Source organism: Equus asinus, chromosome 6 (genome assembly GCF_041296235.1).
Source record: "Equus asinus isolate D_3611 breed Donkey chromosome 6, EquAss-T2T_v2, whole genome shotgun sequence".
Taxonomy (NCBI): domain Eukaryota; kingdom Metazoa; phylum Chordata; class Mammalia; order Perissodactyla; family Equidae; genus Equus; species Equus asinus.
In genome coordinates this window covers 50,609,119-50,629,025 of record NC_091795.1, presented here as the reverse complement: position 1 = coordinate 50,629,025, position 19,907 = coordinate 50,609,119, and the positions used below count along the sequence as shown (strand labels likewise).

Sequence of the window (19,907 nt, the reverse complement as noted above, 5' to 3'; positions counted from 1 at the left end):
GATGGTGGATTTTTCATAAGAAAACATAAAGTCCAGAGGAAGTAGAACTTTTTTTTTTAAGTTCAGCACCCAAGGTAACATCTGTTGCCAATCTTGTTCTTTTTTTTACCTCTTCTCTCCAAAGCCCCCCAGTACATAGTTGTATATTCTAGTTGTAGGTCCTTCTGGTTGTGCTATGTGGGACACCACCTCAGCATGGTTTAATAAGTGGTGCCATGTCCACGCCCAGGATCCAAACTGGTGAAACCCCGGGCAGCCAAAGCGGAGCATGTGAACTTAACCACTTGACCATGGTGCCAGCCCCAGTAGAACATTTTTAATGTGCTGAAAGAAATAAAATTAAACTCCAAATTCTATATCCACATAAAAAATCCTTCAGGATTAAGATGAAAGAGAACATTCTTAGGTGAATGAAAACTAAGAGAATTTGTTGCTAGCAGACCTGCTCTAAAAGAATTGCTAAAGGAAGTTTTTCAGGCAAAAGGGAAGTAATACTAAAAGGAAACTTAGAATATTAGGAATAAAGGAAGAGCAACAGAAATGATAAATATAAAATTTCTCTTGTATTCTTTAAAATGTTTAATGGTTGAAAGCAAAAATTACAACATTTGATGGAGTTTTCAATATATAGAGATGTTATACATAAGACAACTACGACATACGGGGTGGGGCTATATGGTGGTAATGTTTTTACGTTCCACTTATAGTAGTAATATACTGATTTTATGTAGACAGTGAAAAGTTAAGTATGTATATTATAATCCCTAGAGCAACCACTAAAAACCCAGACAAAGATATAGTAAAATGTCAATAGATAGATTAAAATGTAATACTAAAAAATATTCAAATAAAGAACAAAAGAAGACAGGACAAGAGAAACAAAGGAATGAAAAACAGAGGAATCAAACAGAAAATAAACAATAAGATGACCGACCTAAACTTGAACATGTCGATAATTACATTACATGTAAATGACCTAAGAATACCAACAAAAAGAGATTGTCAGAATGAACCAAAAAACCCATGACTGACATATGCTGTATATAAGAAACTCATTTCAAATATGATGTAGAGATTAAATGTTAAAGAATGGAAAAATATATACTTTGAAAACTCTAATAAAAAAACTGAACTGACTATGTTGATATCAGACAAGGTAGATTTCAGAGCAAAGAAAATGGCCAGGGATAAAGGATGTTATTTCATAACAATAAAGGAGTCCATTCATTAAGAGGACATCAGAATTTAATTGTTTCTGCACCTAACCACAAAGCTTCAAAATACTTGAAGCAAAACCTGTCAGAAGTGAAATAAGAAATAGACAAATCCACAACTATTGTTGTGGACTTCAGTACCCTTTTCCTTAGTAATAAATAAAATAGTGAACAGAAAATCAGCATGGACATAGAAGACAGATATGGAATAACATCACCACCAACTAGATCTAAATGACATTTATAGAACACTCCACCCAACAACAGAATATACATTCTTTTCAAGTGCACAGAGAAGATTCACCAAGATAGATAATATCCTGGGTCATGACCCTTAATAAATTTAAAAGAATTGAAAATAATACAAAGTATGTTCTCTGACCATAATGGAATTAGATTAGAAATCAATAGCAAAAAGATAACAAGAATATCTCCAAATGCTTGGAAATTAAACAATATACTTTTAAATAATTCATAGGTCAAAGCGAAAGTCTCAAAGGAAATTAGAAAATATTTTGAAGTGAGAAAAAGAAAATACAATATATCAAAATTTGTGAGATGCAGCTAAAGCAGTGCTTAGAGGAAAATTTATACCATTAATGCCAGTTAGACTTTGGGTGGTGAACATATTGTAGTCTACACAGAAACTGAAATATAATGAGGTACACCTGAAGTTTACATAATGTTATAAACTAATGTTACCTCAATAAAAAACTAATAAAAAAATAAAACCATTGGCCTAAAAAAGAAAAAAAAAGGGTCTCAAATTAATGACTCAGTTTTCAACTTAAGAACCTAGAAAAAGAAAAGCAAAATAATCCCAAAGCAAGCAGAAGGAAGGAAATAATAATGATAAGAGCATAAAAATCAATTAAATGGAAAAGAGAAAAATGGAGAAAATCAATAATCCAAAAATTGCTTTTTTGAAACAATCAGTAAAATTCATAAACCTTCAGCAAGACTGACAAAAGAAGAGATGACACAAATTACTAATATCCAGGCTGAAAGAGAGAATATCACAATAGACTCTACAGATATTAAAAGGATAATAACAGAATAATGTGAACAGCCCTACACACATAAACTCAACAACTTATATGGAATGGACCAATTTCTTGAAAACCACAAACTACCAAAACTCACTCAAGATAAAATAAAGAAGAATAAAGAGGGAACAAGCCCCAACTCATTTTATGAGAACACATTACCATGACACTAAAACCAAAGACACTACAAGAAAAGAAAACTACAGATCAATGTCCCTCATAAACATAGAAAAATCTTCAACAAAATATTTGAAAATTGAATCCAGTAATATAAAAAAAGAATAACACTCATGACCAAGTGGGGTTTATTCTGGAACTGAAGACCAGTTCTATAGTGGAAAATTAATCTACTAGCTTAACAGTCTAAAGAAGAAAAACCACGTGACTGTATTAATTGATACAGAAAAGGAATTTGAAAAATGTTGATTCATGGTTAAAAAAACCCAAAAAGCAAAACTCTCAGCAATCTAGGGATAAAAGGGACTTTCCTCAATATGATAAAGGCATGTTCAAAAAACCTACAACTTAACATCATCCTTAATGATGAAAGGCTGAATTCTTCCCTTTAAGATCAAGAACAAGGCAAAACTGTCTATCTCACCACTCCTATTCAACATTGTCCTGGAAGTCCTAGCCAGAGGAAGCAAGAAGAAGAAATAAAAGGCAAACAGATTGGAAAGGAAGAAATAAAACCTTCCTTATTTGCAGATGCCATACTTGTCTGCAAAAAAACCCCCAAGGAATCTACCAAAAAAAGAGAGAAAATCCAGAACTAAGTAAGTTTAGCAAGGTTGCAGGAAACAAGGCCAACATTAAAAAATCAATTTTATTTCTATTTACTCATAATGAATTGAAAATGAAACTTTTAAAAATAATGTAGCTCAAAACAATGAAATATTTAGGTATAAATTTATCAAAACATGATCTCATTGCTATAAAGTGGCAACTATTTTAATTTCTGCAAGTTTCCTTATGTAAATTATTTTAAGATCATTGAATACTTATGCTTTTATATTATGTTGCATTTACATTTTTCATGTTTTCTTTTATATCAATAAAATCATCATATGTATTATTTTAAGGGCTGCCCAGTATTCTATCATTGATATATTAGCATAATATAGAGAAGAATGTGAACTTTTTAGACCAGCCTGAATTCAAATTCTAGTTCTGTAAATATTAGCAGTGTGACTAGAGGCACTTAACCTTTCTCAGCCTTGGCCATCAGTAAAATAAAATTTTCAGGGATGTTAGAATTAAGTAAAGTGATGGTAAGTGCTCCAAAAATTAGCTGTTATTAATACCATAATTTTAACCTTTCTCTTATTTTTGGACATTTAAGATTACTTCTTGACAGAGTCTTCATACTGGAATCCAAGAATTGTTATTGCTCCCTTTTTCAGGATCTTGATCCTCAGGCTTTTAAATTCCATGTTTTGAAGTTCATTTAGGGTGATTAAGCCCTAGGGAATTGACCTCTGAAGGCTGACTTGTAAATCAAAATGTCAATTCATTAATAAACTGGGCAATACTTGTATTTGTTGTTTAGAATGCAGGATCCTTAGTATTTTGATGAAAGCACACTTACTAATTCTTCTCTAATTCTAATTCTGTCTCTCTATTTTGAATACTGTATTCTCCATTCCCTTTCAGTTTGCACTGATCGTGAGTGATATAACCTTGGCCATGAAGTATTCCAGAATCCCATTGCCAGGAGCCCATGTAGGAGGCATGAGAGCTCGGGAATAAATTCACCCAATGGGTATAGCCTCCAAGGAGGGGCTAGCAGTCCAAATAGAAAATTCCAGGAGAATCAGTGAATATGATTCCAATCTGAGGGACGGAGTAGTATAATAGAAGGGATTTCTAGACAGTTTTTAGGTTCAGGAGCAGGCTAAAGACATAGTGACAAGGAGGTCCATCTCGGTGACATAGGAAGCAGCCAGCCACTGAAAGACAATGGAAAAAAAGCAGATCTCCTGGGAAAGTGTTGGCAAGATTTACAAGGCTGAGGTTCAAGGTCAGCCTCCAGTCCTAGCAGGGAGCCAAATTTGAAAATCAGTTAGCAGGACTGAAGCTTAGTCAGACAGACTGGCCACAACCTGAGGGAAAGCTACGGACTCATTGTTCATGAATATGCTCAGGGTCTCAGTTCATTCACAGGAAGGAAGGAAGGACTGTTCTAAATCCTTCTCACTTGGGCAGAGGGAGAAAGCAGTGTACCTCAAGGATCTGCGTGGGGGCTTGGGAAGGTTTCAGTCATAAAATATGCCATGAAAAGGAAATGCCTCTGTAATATGAATGTTATTGTATAGTTAAATTGCAATGTAGAATCATGTTTCTGAGATTTCTTGGTGAAAATCAATACCATCTGTATCAGTCAGGATTCAGGAAACAGATGGCACTGTCAAACTGGGTAATTAGGGAGAGTTTAATACAGGGGTTATTTATAAAGGCAGCGTTTAGAAAAAACAAGAAGGAATGTTGTAGTACCCCAAGGCTATTAACAGCAGGGAGCTATTGCCACTCTTAAGCTTGAAAGGGCAAGGAGAAGTGGTTGCTGAACCCTTGAGGGCGAACTATTGTGAGGGCCACCTGACAGGAGTTGTAATTTTGGCAGAGGGAAACAGCCAACCTATGGCTATGTGGCCGGTTGAGAGCCAGGGAAACAAGCATCCCTTCCTCATTCTCTTACCAAGTTCCTACCAGTACCAGCCCTCCTCCACATTTGCTGAACTAGAAGCTGGAGGGCAAGAGAGCCTAATGATGTAGTCCATACAGGTCAGCCTCTCAGGCACAGAGTAGGCTGGAGAGTGACTCTGAAGAGAAAAATAGATTATCTATGGTGTGTAGATTCTCATTAAACTTAATCAAAGTGTCACGTTCCAGGCCTGAGTATTTTGGCTTTTTCATCCTCTTTTTGCCTCTGTCATCACGTCTTGGATTTTAGGCTTTCCTTTCTTTTGGGCGTATGGCCCTCTGTCCACTAAACTCACATTCCCTGTGGAAGAGTCAAAGTGTAATAACCTCTGAGCTGCTGTTTATTTCAATCAAAGCCCCAGATGCTCCAGAAAAGGAAAGCTGGTTCCTGTAAGTGAGACAAAGCCTATAACTGGAGCTCTTACTCCTTTGCGCATGGTTGCCAGTAATTTAGTTGACGGTATAGGCAGTCCTACAAAGGCCTGTGAGGCAACAGAATCGTAGCCTTAGGAGGCAGCGCTCGCTCAACTGGGGAAAGTAACAGAGCACGCAGCAAACCTATCTGACAGGGTATTGTCACTCAGCCTTATTCTGCCCAACTAGGTAGAGGCTTCATTCAAATTTTCACTGGAGCATAACTATCAGAAAAGAATTAAAACTGGCCATATGTAAGAGATACTCCATTGGCACCTTTCTACTGCTTTTATGACTTTTACCTTCCTGCTTTTTCACAGTTTTTGCCCCTGACAGAGTAAGAGATGTGATCCTTTTTTGCAAGGTAAATTTTGGTGTAGAGAGTTGGTCTATAAAGAACAAGCTGAGTATGTTACTGATACATTTAAACTGCCCTCCACCAATGCTTTCTTTTGTTAATATTAAAAACCAACAATTGTTATGATTGTGGAACATATAAGTGTGATGTAACCTCTTTATGTTAATAGCTTATGTGCACATTTTCAACGGACAGGGTGTACAGCTTTTGTAATTCTTTTTTTCTATGTTGTGTTTGTTCTGATTATATTTGCTGAAATGTAAAACTCAACAGTTGATGTTCGGTACATGAGAATTTAAAGAAAATCCTGAAGTGCTTCTGATGCTCATTGAACATTTTGAGTTCTTTGAATAGATGACTAAGATTTTTTATTTACAAAGATAGACTCATACTCCAAAGATGGATTAGAAAAAGATAATCTTCAAGATAAAGTATTTCTAGGATTTTAAGTTCCTGGTAAGTTTTTACAATGCTTAGGGAAAGAATACATTTCTCAAATCATAGTACTATTTAGTGAGTGAAAAATATTTTCGTCTTTGAGTTTCTATACATGTATTTTAAACAAACTGTTCCTATTTGGTTAGTCATATTTGAAATCAAAATTGTTAGATAGCTCATTTCTAGACAACAGATCTAGACTAGACGCTGAATGATATCCAGAAGAAACTGTTTTACCCAGACCAAAAGCAGGAACACTACCCTTTCCATGGTCAGCATTGAATTTCTTTCTTTTTTCTGCACTAGCAAAGAGGCAAAAGAGTATTTTATTTGCTGACATTAATGTATGATTTGAGAAATATTCAAACTTTTTCCATTATTTCCACATATTAATAAAAATCTTTAAAATGAATAGGAGATATCATTTTTTAAAAGCATTAAATATTATGTCTTTTCTTAGGTGATTTTAAATTATAGTTTCCCTGTGCACTAAAATATTTAGCACAAATAGCTCCATGGAGATGACAAAACGCAGCTCAAACACAATTCAATTCCTTTCTTCTCCACTGTGTGTGATCTGTTTCCATGGAAATTTCATGTTGACCAGGAATTGTAAAAATACTATATGCAAACATATCTCAGAAGCAAACCTTTTTGGAGAATAATCGTGATTTAATTTGAGTCACTCCATTAAAATTGTTCAAATAATAGAAAAAAAGACTGTATTCTTCTTTAGCGGAGACCATTCTGCAATTTCCCTTAGCTCAATATATTAATCTAATAGAGTTAGAGATTATGGGGACTTTAATTTGCCTTTTGATGAGAGTAAAATTAAATCTTAATGATTTAGGTAAATTTATTCATTCAAAAAAGATTAAGGACTTAGTATGAGCCAGGTATTGCTGGGGTGCTGGAAGGAATACAAAGATGTACTATACAATACAATAATGGTGTAAAATGGGATGATGACAGTAAAGTTGACAATGTGCTCTGGGAGTGCAGAGGATGTTTCTGGTTGAGAAAATCAGGAAATCTTGGATGAAGTTGGATTTGAACTGGGTGTTGAACAATGAGAAAGTGAGGAGAGGGCCTCTCTGGTGAGGGAAACCATATGAGCAAAGACACAGAGGTGGGAAAGCAGATGGCATGCTTGGAGAATGAGAAGTCCAGCCGGCTCAGGTGTAAGGGAAACTGGGGGAGATAAAATGAAAAGGTAGGCTGTGGGGCCAGATTTTGTAGGGCCTTGAATGCCAGGTTAATTTGGATACGATGCTCAAAAGCAGTAGTGTTCAGTTAAGTGAAAATCATCTGGACTGTCAACAGCTGAACACTGGGTGGTGATAAAGGAAGGGAAGGGAATAGTTCACCATTTTGAGAAGAGGGCACTGAAAGGAGTAAGAAAGTACCAACGTAGTTTGAAGATCTAGCAGTCTTGAAAAATGGTGTGAGGGATGTGGTAGGTTTAAAATACATCCATACCTTTTTTGAAATTCCTTTCTTTAAGAGGTGGAGACTAATTCTGCTCCTTTGCATGTGGGCTGGATTTAGTGATTCGCTTCCAGCAAATAGAATAAGGCAGAAGTGATGGTGTGCCACTTCTGAGACTAGGTCATAACAGGCATCAGGGCTTCCTTCTTCCTTGCTTTCTTGGGTCATTTGCTCTGGGGGAAGCCAGCTGCCATGTTGTGAGGAAACTCAGGCTTGGAAGTGGATTCTGCAGCCCCAGGTCAAGCTCTGGTTGACATCTTCATTGCAGACTCATGAGAGACCCAGAGCCAGAATGACCACCAACTAAGCTGATTGTGTATTCCTGCCTACAGAAACTGTGAGATAAGTGTGTGTTATTTTAATCTGCTAAATTTTGAGGTAATTTGTTATGCAGTAATAACTAATGCAGAAGGTGTGGGAAGGACAGTCTTAAACATGTTTGTGGGTTGAGACGAAGGAGCCAGTGGAGACTGAGAGTGCAGATCTGACAGGGGAGGGGAAATCATGGTTAGCTCAAATTCTGGAGAAAGTTTGTAGGGAAGAGGATCATCAAGAAAGGTTGGAGAAGTTATTTTTAGAAAGGAAGAGTGCAGATCAGACAAAATTTCAGATTGGAAGGACGGAAGGTGAAATCAAGCCAGACTTCCTTGATTCCTGCAGCAAAGGAAGTCAGGTCACCCGCTGAGATGAAGGAGCCTCTGGGATGAGGAGCTCCAGAGTAGGAAAAATTGAAAGAGCTACTGTGAGATATCGTGTAGAGAATCGGGTAAAGCAAAGAACGTAATTCTCTCCAGCTATGCTTAGCACCCTGCGAGAGTAAGCTGAGAAAGCAGACAGTGGAGTTTATCCAGCATTGGAGATTGACAAGGCAGATAGGAAAGATCCAATGGGCAAAGGATTCTGAGATGCTGATGTAATTAAAGTGGCTGGACATGTGGTCTAGAGTGAGTACAAGGGCGTGAAATCATAATGAGGTTAATGAACTGAGAATATGAAAGGGTGAGTCTGTAATTTGTACCATGCAGTTCACATTTTATTCATAAACTACCTTATAGTATCATGTAACTTTTTTGGTGTATATGCCTAGTTGCCCCAGTGAGATCGTAAACTCAGGGTAGTGATGACGGTTTATATATTTTGTATTCCCTTAGCAACTAGCACATTGCTTCACAGAGACTCATATATTTGTTGAATCAATGAATAAAATCATTCTAGCATTCTGTGCGTTTTCTACTGAGGTTTTTCTTCCTTCACAATAAGCGTCTGATTGAGGCTAAAGATCTGCTCCTTTTAGATAGTTGAATGTCTTCTGTCCTTGTCTCTAAGAGCCAGGATTTCTGGATGATTTTAAGAAGCATATAATTATGAAAAGGGGGACAATACCTGGTTGGCTAAAAATAATAAGCCTAATTATGCCTATGTGAAATGACCTTGAAATAAACCTTGGATGATTTCTCTTCAGTCTGACAAAAATCAGAATCAAAGTGAAAAGGTTTAGAGAGGAAGAAAAAGACCAGCATTCTCTTGGAAAATCAGGGGAAGCCGAGGCCTGCATGTCGAGGAATCTCACAGAAGCTTGGATCTGGAGTGAGCTCTGAGAGGAACATCTAGTTGTGGGAGATTACCAGTACAAATGGCTGCCTAGCCTAGGGGACATTTGTGTATTCTTTACCTGCGCACTCTTCTGCCATTGCTTCCCTGGGAACGATGGACTTGTTAAAGTCTGATAAAACTATTAAGAAAAAATTAAAAATAGGCTTCTAAACCACTGACTGGAGTCACTGATTGCAATGACATGTAGGTGGGTCTTCACATTTTTACCATCTGCCCTTCTATGTATTATACAGTCATACCCCAAGCCATCTTTCCTTCAGTTCCAGTTCTTATCTATCAGTTAATGAGTTAATATTTTGAAATATTATATGGTGATACAGCCAAGAGTTTCAGTTCAGTTTTGACAGTCACTAACTTTGTTGATGAGTTTATGTAAATATTTGAATATTTTATTGCATTTTTGCCCTTCTCTTATTAAAATAAAGGGAAACAAAAATGAAAGTGCTGATTCCAGTGATAGTAAGGTTAGATTTCATATCCTTACTACAATTAAGACAAGATGGAAATCATTTGACTATCTAAAAGGAACAGAATTTAGCCATAATCAGATGCTCATTGTAAAGGAAAAGAAACCAATGAAAAAACACATATAAAGTGCTAGGGCTAAATTACTGAAAATTCTGTCTGAAATTGAGGTGTAATTAGGGATTTTATAATAACTTTTAGGTCTTATGTCATGATAGTTCTACCTTCAGACAGTCAAATATGTTGAGGACACATTATGTTTGAAAGGAAGGAACTGCCTATATTGTATTGTGCTGCAGGAGGCCACATGGAGCTGCCACACAGGCTAAGGTGAGGGCCATGTGGGCAGAGCTGCAGGCTTCCCACCCCTGTATCAGCTTCCACCAAAACCGAAGCTCCTTTTCTGCTTTACATTCTGGATTCTGAAAAGAATTTCCTTTAAAGAAAGAGTTCCCACGTAACAAAAGTCTGAAAATCACTGCCTTACCCTGATAGAGTGTTTATACAAGAATATATAGTGCTTCAACATTTTGGATGGACTATTTGCCAATATCTATTAAAATCGAAACATTCATGCTGTTTGACTCAGCAATTTTACCTCTAGCAATTGACCTTATACAAATAATCATTCAAGGGCACAAAGATAAATATACAGGTTATTTATTGCAGCATTGTTCATAATATGCAAATATCTATAAAAATGGAATTGGTTCACATAATGATATTCACATATTGGGATCCTACATAGTCTTTTAAAAGAATGAGATGGAAAGATGGCTAAGATATATTGTTAAGTGGAAAAAGCACGTTATAAAACAGTAGGGTTCCATTTGTAAGTCAAATAACAAGTAAATAAAGAAAAGAAAATCATTGCCTTTATGTATGCAAACAGGTAGCTGTTAATTTACTTCTTAAAATTATTACTAAAATTCATAGCTTTAATTGTTTTAGTTTGTATATTTGGTGGGGTTTTTTTGTATTTAGGTAGGTTATCTTTATTCAACTGGAACTATGTTGGGGTTTTCAATAATTACTCTGTCTGAAAGTCTAATATCTTTTTCTGAAAAAGTGAGCAATTAAACTTATAGTATGAGGAGTTTTAGAAAATTTTTTAAAAGTTAAATATTTTGTGTAGTTTTAAGTGTTAAGATAATCAGCAGCAACTTATGGAATTTAGTTACATGGTGTGACAAAAAAATAAGTTGAGCCCTCAAACCCTCACAAACACAATATCTTGATCATATTCAAGAGAATAATCATTTTTACACATTGACACAATAGCGATTCTCCTAATTTAACGTAGAGAGCTATTATCTTTCCATTTTGCAGTCATTAGTTGAGTAGGCCAAAGATAAAAGGTTTTGCTTATACAAACATATCACAAGGCGCTGTGAAGTCATGACATTTTGTTATTGTTGTATTATTGATAAGGTCTTTTACACTTTTATTTTGAAGCATTGAAGACTAAAAGTGGATATCACAGTGTAGGACTTCCTTTCCTCTAGCTGATCTCAGCCTCAGTACCTTCATCAAATCCACAGAAAAGGGGGTATTCAGCTAACTTGACTTTCCACAGATGTGTAGGGCAGAAAATGACAGGGTATATTTTATAAATCAATTAAACCCATAGTGTTCCATAGATAGGAACAGAGAAATGAAAATTATACATTTCTTAAGTCTCACACCAAATCCTAACAGTGTTTTTTAAGCTCTTTAAAGACATTCCACTAGAAAACAGATCATGGTTTTACTTCCTTCTTCTAATTAGAAAGATTTCTGTCTCTCTTTATATATTGTTGATCCCCAGAGAGATTACAGTGGTGAGGCCATGGAAGGCACAAGGAATGCTTGCCATCTGGAAAGCAACTTAAAGCATATGTTGTCGTGCAACAGGGCTCAGGCAGATTCACAGCATCATAGACAAAGGAACAGGCTTTACTGGGAAAGTTACAAGCCAAGGGTCTGTAAAAGAAGGCACAGGGGACATACTGGGTCCAGGGTACTCTCTTGGACATGTCATAAGTGAGCATTCCAGCAAAGGGACATCCTCTTCCCTTTTGCTCTCTCTTCAAGATCAAAGTTGTGAACATCCTTGTCAGTGGGGTCCACACGAACTATATCAGGCTGTCTGGATTTAGATGTCAACTGTCAGGAGTTATCTGAGAGAGCCAGCTGCCTGTATCTGGACTTCTTGGGTGTCCATGGGAAGTTGCAGCCCCTTCTACTAGGAGGGAGAAAGCCATCCGTGCCATGGGACACTGAATTTGGAAGAAATAGGAAGGCCATTGGTCACAGGTGGTTCATTGTCCAGGTAACCTAGTGTGATCTCCTTGGGTCATCTGCAGACTATTCTGTCTGTTTCACCACTGGCACTGGTCAGTATCATCATCTTTTTATGCAAAAAGCCATACAATTTAGGGTTTTGTTTTTATTAAAATTTTAAGATGCCTTCTTCTGCTACAATTGTTTGTAATTATAAGGACCTTTTATAGGCCCCCCCGATCTTATGCCAATTTAAACAAAATTTAAATATTTTTAAAGTTGGTATTAAGAAATTTAAATATTCAGTCCCCTTCTGGCTTTGGCTATGTGGTTCCCTTTGGAGTTTTGTCACTTACTCATTGCCACCTGCTGGAGAAGAGAGGAAGTGCAGTTGAATACTTGCCTTTTGGGTAACTGCTTCTCAGCGGTGGAAATCAGATCATGCCATCAAAGGAGTCGCCCTTTCTTGCTCCAGGTGAAGGCAGAGGAATGTGTGTTATGACTCCGGAGAAGTGGGTTCTCTGACCTTTCCATTCCTGAGGTGTGTCCTGCGACCTTCATGTGGCCCTTCAGGCCAGGTGATAGCCGGTGTGAGAGTGGGCAACAGGACAAGCTGAGATAAGAGCAGGTGAATTCACCTACTGGTTCTGAGAGCCAAGAGAAGCGCCAGTGGTGATAATGTTGGCTACTTCAATACTACAGCTGTTGGGATCAGAACAGCTTTGATATGTTTCTATACTCTGTGGACAGGTTAGGTTTACTTATTCAGGCTAGTGTCAGAAGACCTTAGGAATAAAATTACAGAAAGCTGTTTTCAAGCCTGTTCTTATAGATATAAAACTAGGCTTATAAGCAAGAGATTTGAAAACTCATTCCACTAAACCACTAAAATTTGTCACAACTCCGTGAAAGTAATTTCGTTGTTTAAGAATGTTGCTAGGGGAAATTATTTTTCAAATCTGTCAACTTCCTTACTGAGCTCCAGATCAGGTAACTACACTGTCCCCTGGACCTCTCTCCTTGCATCCTGACAGGTCTCTGCCTCCAGTCTTGCCAACCTGCAATCCATTCTCTCCCTGCAACTAGAATGATCATCATAAAACGCAGATCTGAGCATACCACTGCCCTTCTTTAAAATCCTTCAATGGTTTTTGAAGTCCAGATTTTAATAAGCTTAGGGGTCACTCAGAGGCTGGCCTCACCTCTTCTTTTAACCCTTCCCTGTCACTCTCGGTTCTTGCCATGTTAAACCACCTCCATTTCCTAAGCGCTATCCTTTCTCATTTCTTGGGCTTCATACACACACGCACACACACACACACACACAAAATGCAGTCTCTTTGTTTGAGCAACTGGCTGACTTTTACCCATTCTTTAGACTTCAGCTTCCTTTCACAAGGGGTGCCTGGCCTCCTGAAGGTTGGCAGGGCTCTGCTCCACCTTCAGGCTCCCTGCCAGCCCCAGCAGAGCACCATCACTCTGTTTGTGAGAAACCATGTCTTTGTCACCATGCCCTTTACACTACAGGCTTCCTGAGGGCAGGGGTTGGGTATTCTTTACTTTTGCATCCCCAGGGCCTAGTACAGTGCATGGGTGCTCAAAAAATAAATGTTGTATGAATAAGTGAAATAGCACATTTGAAGCATTTTCAATTCCCAAGAAAAAATATGTATGCTGTCAATCTTATGAGCTAAATCAGAATCAAAGCCTTCCTTTAAAACTAAGCTTTCTGAGAAAGGAGAAATTCACGATTTACTCTCACAATTGTCTTTTAAAAATACTAATGCAAGAAATAAAATTAAATGATTCCCCTGAATCCGTTATAAATGAAATAAGACTCATGAGAATCATTCAAATCTTTCTTTTCTTAGACATGACTTTCTCAATAGAATATACTACTTAATAATGAGATTTTTTGCAAGAGTAAAATATTACTAGGAAAAGATAAGTGTGAATTTACATGAAGGTTAAATTTGGCCAAATTTAAATAAATCCCGCTAAACAAAGAATATCCTTTCCCACTAAAGAAGCTGTGAAAAATACTTTATTCGAATAAAGTTATAGAATACTTTTTTCCTTTTAAGAGGGAAAAAGCAACACAAGTTTAAATTCTAGGCCTCCAAACCAAATTTCAGAAAGGCTTAATAGCATTAAAATGACCTTATTGGTAATGATGCCAATTCGTCCCTTCGTTGTAGGGACTCCCAGACATCCCAAAGACTGTGGGGCTCCAGCAATACCTGTGAAGTTGGACACTACTCTGTTCACTGACATTGGCAAGGACCCTGCAGTCAGAGACTGGTTTTGTGCTGTGGATGGAGATAATGCTTTTGAGTAATGAATTGTAAGGATTTTATATTCAGTCTGCAAATCATGATAGGATCTCATGGTACAAGCTATAAAACAATTTCTTCTCAAATATTGCTTTGCCACCTCCGCTGCTCATTAACTTAATTTTGTGGGAGTTTCTTGATGGAAGACAATCAAACACTTTTTTGAATGAGTCACAAATACTATTAAACTGATTCTTTGGAAAATATAATTCTATTGTTATATACGAAAAAAAGAGTCATCACCTGTCTTAGTTTTCCAGAAATAAACGTATTTTCCAAAGGGAGGTGAGGACAAAAGCAGAAAGAAAAAGATACCTCCTGGTAATCTCCTGGTAAGAACCTCCCTCCAGCTACAAGAAATTAGTTCAGTGGGCTGAATGATGGCCCCCAAAGATATCAGGTCTAATCCCGGGAACCTGTAAATGTTACCTTATTTGGAAAAAGGGTCTTCACAGATGTGATTTGTTTCAGATTTCTTTTCAGACGGGGAGCTTACCCTGGATTATCCGGCGGGCCCTAAATGCCATCACATACATCCTTATAAGAGGGAGGCCAATAGAGATTTGACATAGACAGAGGAGAAGGTGATGTGAAGGTGGAGGCAGAGACTGGAGTGATGTTGCCACAAGCCAAGGAATGCCAGCAGCCACCAGAAGTGGGAAGAGGCAAGAAATGGGTTCTCCCCCAGAGCCTCCAGAGGACGAGGGCCCTGCTGACCCCTTGAATTTGGCCCCATGTTACTGGTTTCGTACGTCTGGCCTCCAGAACTATGAGAGAATACGTTTCTGTCGTTTTGAGCCACTCAGTTGGTGGTAATTTGTTACACAGCCACAGGAAACTAATACAACTAGAGTTTTATTAACATCCATTATAATGAGCTAGTGGAGCAAAATGTTTATTTTAGTGGATTTTGGTTATAATGCTGAGAATTCGTTCAACGAGTATTTATCAAACACCTACTATATGTCACTAACACGTAAGTTCCATTGGGCAGAGATTTTTCTGTTTTGTTCACTACTGTACTCAGCCTCTAGAACAGTGCCTGCCACGTGGCAGATGCTCTGTAAATAGTTTTGAATGATATATGGTAGCCACTCTTCTCGACCCTAGGATCCAGCAGTGAACAAAATGGACAACACTTCTGCACTTGTGGAGCTTACCTTCTAGTGGAGGAGAGACAATAAATAAGCAAATAAGTATATTACACAATGTCTAGTAATGAAGAGTGCTATGTGGGAAAAACGGAGTAAGGGGGTAGAGACTGGGAATGCAAGGTGGCACCATTTAAGATGTGGGGGTTAGGAATGGCTTCTCTGAGGAGGTGACACTTGAACAGAGGACTGAATGAGGTGAAAGAGCAAGTCTGGTGACTATCTGGGGAAAGAGTGTTCCAGGCAGAGGGAAAGGCATATGCAAAGACCCTGTGTTGGCAAAGGACTTGGTGTATTGGAGGAACAGGAGGAACGGCAAAAAGGCCAGCGTGGCTTTGGAGTGGAATGTGTAACAGTGGAACTATGGGAAATTAGATCAGAGAGGTGGGCATGGGCAGGGCAGGAGCCAGATCACAAGGGACCTTTTTGGTTAGGACTTGGCTGAAACAGGAGGGGAAAAAATTATATCTAGTTCTCTACAAATAATTTATAAGTGATCATACATTTTCTGAACTTTATCTAGTTAAAAGAAAAAGGGAGGTTTCACATATCTGCCTTTCTTCTCACGCTTTTCTTCTTCCAGGCTCTCATTTTTCAGTGAGTTGTTTGGTTGTATGGGTGGATGGTGTTAGGTGGTCTCTTTTAGTGGGAGTGGAGCTTGGACTTCCACAGGCTGTTAGAGGCATGGTCTTTAAACAAGTAGTGTTGTTGTTCATCCTGACACAGTAGAGGTGCAGGAGAGATTCTGCTCAGCCCAGGTTTGGTTGCTTTGTTTAGAGACTATTTAGGGAGACAGGAACTCGAAAAGACTTGCTCTGTGGGGTTATTTGTTTCCAGAATTCATTGTAAATAGAACATATGGTTACTTGCAAAGGTGTGAATATGATTTTCTTTATATAGAAAACACTACTATGCACAAGACTTTTCTCTGTGGCTATGCTATTCATGTCATAGTATTGTTTCCTTTGCTCACTGCATCTTTTTAAGTTCTAATGAGACGATTTTTTTATATACCCAGACTATTAGTGGCACCTGGCAAGGGTTAATATCTGTTTCTAAGAATCAGACATTTCTGCTTCAGTGGATATATGCATTCCTTTTTTAAAAATTGAATTTTACAAAATCACGCCCTAAAATCAACTAGACTTAGGGGGAAAATAGACCTGGTGCAAACTTCTTAAATTCTATGCAATGTTGTAACCAGAGAACTAATAAAAACAATAATAATTCTGCTAAAAATATTAGCACGTTCAATCTGGACGTGCAGCTGCACCCACCTTCATCGCCTGTCAGCTTTTACAGCGCCAATCCTGCGGCTCACGCTGCCTCCTTGAGATGTGGAAACATGACAGAATTAGAGATCATCTTTGCTGGAGGAAAAATGTTTTCTGGAGTTAAATGAATCATATGTATGCCCAGCTTCTTCAGCTGCCCTTCAGTTGCCTCTTGCCAGATAGCTTAACATTGCAGAAAGATTGGTGGTTCTTAAAGTCACTAAATTGCTAACGCTTGCACAAAAGGCAGGCATTTCTGCAGGATTTTCAGGTTTCCCTTAAGACCTTCATATGTTGCTTTGAAATATTAATATGCTGTGAAAAATAGCATATAAACAAATGTGACTTCTGTGTAATGCTGTCCTCATTACCCTATACGCCAGTTGCATATGAGCTAACTGTTGGCACAGAAACACATGTCATAGAAGAATGAATTGTATTCAGTAAGGTAGGGGCTGCCCTGTGGCCGAGTGGCTAAAGTTAGAATCCCAGGTGTAGACCTACTCCACTCATCAGCCATGCTGTGGAGGCATCCCATATACAAAAGATAGAGGAGGATTAGCATAGATGTTAGCTCAGGGCTAAACTTCCTCAAGCAGAAAAAAGAGGAAGATTGGCAAGAGATGTTAGTTCAGGGCAAATCCTCCTCACCCCGCAAAAAAAATCAGCAGATTAGGCAGGGGAGGATTTTTTGTAGTAATGGTCCTATTGGAGTTTTAAAGAATGCAAAAAAATGGAAATGCTGAAGGTGTCAGTCAGGCATTGCATCTGGATGCATGTAAACAGAAATCTTACTGTAGTGGCTTTACCAAATAGGGATTTCTTTTTCCCATGGTAAGAGTTGAAAGGTGGGCAGTCCAGTCTGCTGCAGCTGTTCAAAGAAGTCATCAAGGGCCCTGGTTCCTCCTAGCTCCCTGGTTCTCCATCTTTAGGATATTTCTTTCATCTTCATAGTGGCAAGCATCATATCCATGGGTCAGGCAGCAAGAAGAGGGGATGGGCAATGGTCATGTCCCCAGAAGCTACCACAAGCCACTGTTTACAGAATTGAGAATTGGCTAGAACCATGTTATATGGTACCCACAACTTCAAGAGAGGCTGAGAGTTCAATATTTTAACTGGACACTCTATGCTCAGAATAGAATTGAATTCTGTGAGTAAAGACAATAGGGAGAATGGCTACTGGGCAAGCCACTTGCAATATCTGCCACACTGGCATCATATGTATCTTAAGGATGCTAATTCTAAATCTGATATTTATTGAACTCCGGAATTTCTCAGGGGATTTAGTGTAGAAGCTCACTTAGGAAACATTAATTCTTCTCTTTGAGGAAATATTAAATAACACCACTTCAAAAATTACTGGAATACATTCTGCAGTCTCTTAAATAATGTTAATAAGGGACTTAGAATAGTGCTACCAGAAGGACTCTAGGAATGTGATGCAACTTTAAATGAAGAAGCAAAACAACAAACAAAAACTTGTATAATTTGCATCCTCCCCACAACTCTTTGTGAACTGTATTAAACTGAATTAAAATACATAAGATATAAATCAAATTTAACTTTCAACCGGAATAAAACTGCTAATATATTCTCTGGGTAAAATTTATTAATCCCTAAAAACTTGCTGTAAAATGAACTGTTCGTTACAGCATGTCCCCTTAAAACAAAAGTACTACATGTGATTTCAGGAGAGCTGGGTTTGAGTGCCAATTCTTCCAGTTATTAGTTGGTGACTGTGGGGGACACAGTACCTAGCCAGGATCCACTGCCACCCTCCTCTTTACCAGTAACACTCCAGTCTTGCTCAGGCATCCACCCTGCCCCATACAGCCCCAGTACCTCAGGAGCAGCCAACTCCATCCCCAGCACCACGAGTAACCCTCTCCCCTTTCCCAGTAGTTTGGTCAGGAAAGGGCATTAGTCAGTATAACTTAGGATTTCTATTATTAGTGGCCAGAAATATTCTAATGAATAACACTAATGTTGGACAAACTACTGAACTGTTCAGCATCCCAGTGTTCTAATCTCTAGAGTGGGAGTGATGGTGTCTTCCCCATCCAACATAATCGCTGTGAAAGTGATGTTTTATTTTGCAAAATGGACTATATCTAGAAGATGGTATTATGTCAAAAGAAATAAAATTGAGTAGCTTGGAGCATTTCCTATAAACTAGCAGATTATTGTTATATTTGCAAGTTATGGAAATTATTTTCTTTTAAAAACAACTATTTCAAATATATGCATTCAAGAAATGTCAGGTACTTTGAATTAGTACTTGTGAATTTACACATTTATTCATTCATTCAACTAATGTTTATTGAGCACCCACTGTGCACTAGTCACTATGGTAGATACTGGGGGACAGTAAGTGGCAAAATGGTCAGAGGCCCTGCCCTCATGGAGCTGCAGCTGCCAATGATGCTACTGCACTGTCCAAAACACTGAGTACTTCGGACTCGTCTCCAAGCCGGTTTCTGAGCAAGGCAAGAACACCAGTCTCATTATTTTACTGCTAGGCTTTTTTTGCTAAACCAATGCTGCTAGTTCGATCACCTATCTTTTTCACTAGACTTGTTATCAAATTACTTTTGTCAGTTTTTAAAAAAATTAACCTGTTCTCAAAGAAGAAATATTTGGCATTATTGAGACACTCAAAAGATTACACCCTGGGCTCAGAAATCAATTTCAATCCAGAGGGATGGTTCTAAGCATGTTTTGATCCACAGTGGCTCAAAATATGTTGAGAACCATTCTTTTGAAGGAGCCATCACCACTTACGTAAATGCATGTTGAGGTTCTATTTAAAAACTCACATTATTTTTTAGTCCCAGTTTAAGAATCTGGCATTACTTTACAATGAGCAGGCTTCAGATGTGGCAGCAACTGCAGTTGCCCCCTATTATTCTATCACTGTCATTGTGAAATGTTCATTTTAAGCACCTGGGGAATGGGACCATTAACCATGCCTTAACATCAGATAAAGGGCTAATGGTCTTGAAAATTTAATACTAATTCTCAGATTTTATTCAGAAGTAAATCTAGGGAAAGATTTAATGAGTAATTGATATTAAAAAGTTTAAATCATGTGTGATATTTTTCACATGAAAGCAATTTTGCCTTACACATCTTTTCATTTGAAAGAAC

The 19,907-nt window shown here is 38.0% G+C and overlaps 1 long non-coding RNA gene across 10 annotated transcripts in view; it reads left to right on the top strand.

The window, feature by feature from the left end:
- The window catches only part of LOC106841438 (uncharacterized), a 53,974-nt gene that overhangs the window by 26,314 nt on the left and 7,753 nt on the right, over positions 1-19,907 (top strand). The gene's annotated exons all lie outside the window — the stretch shown is intronic.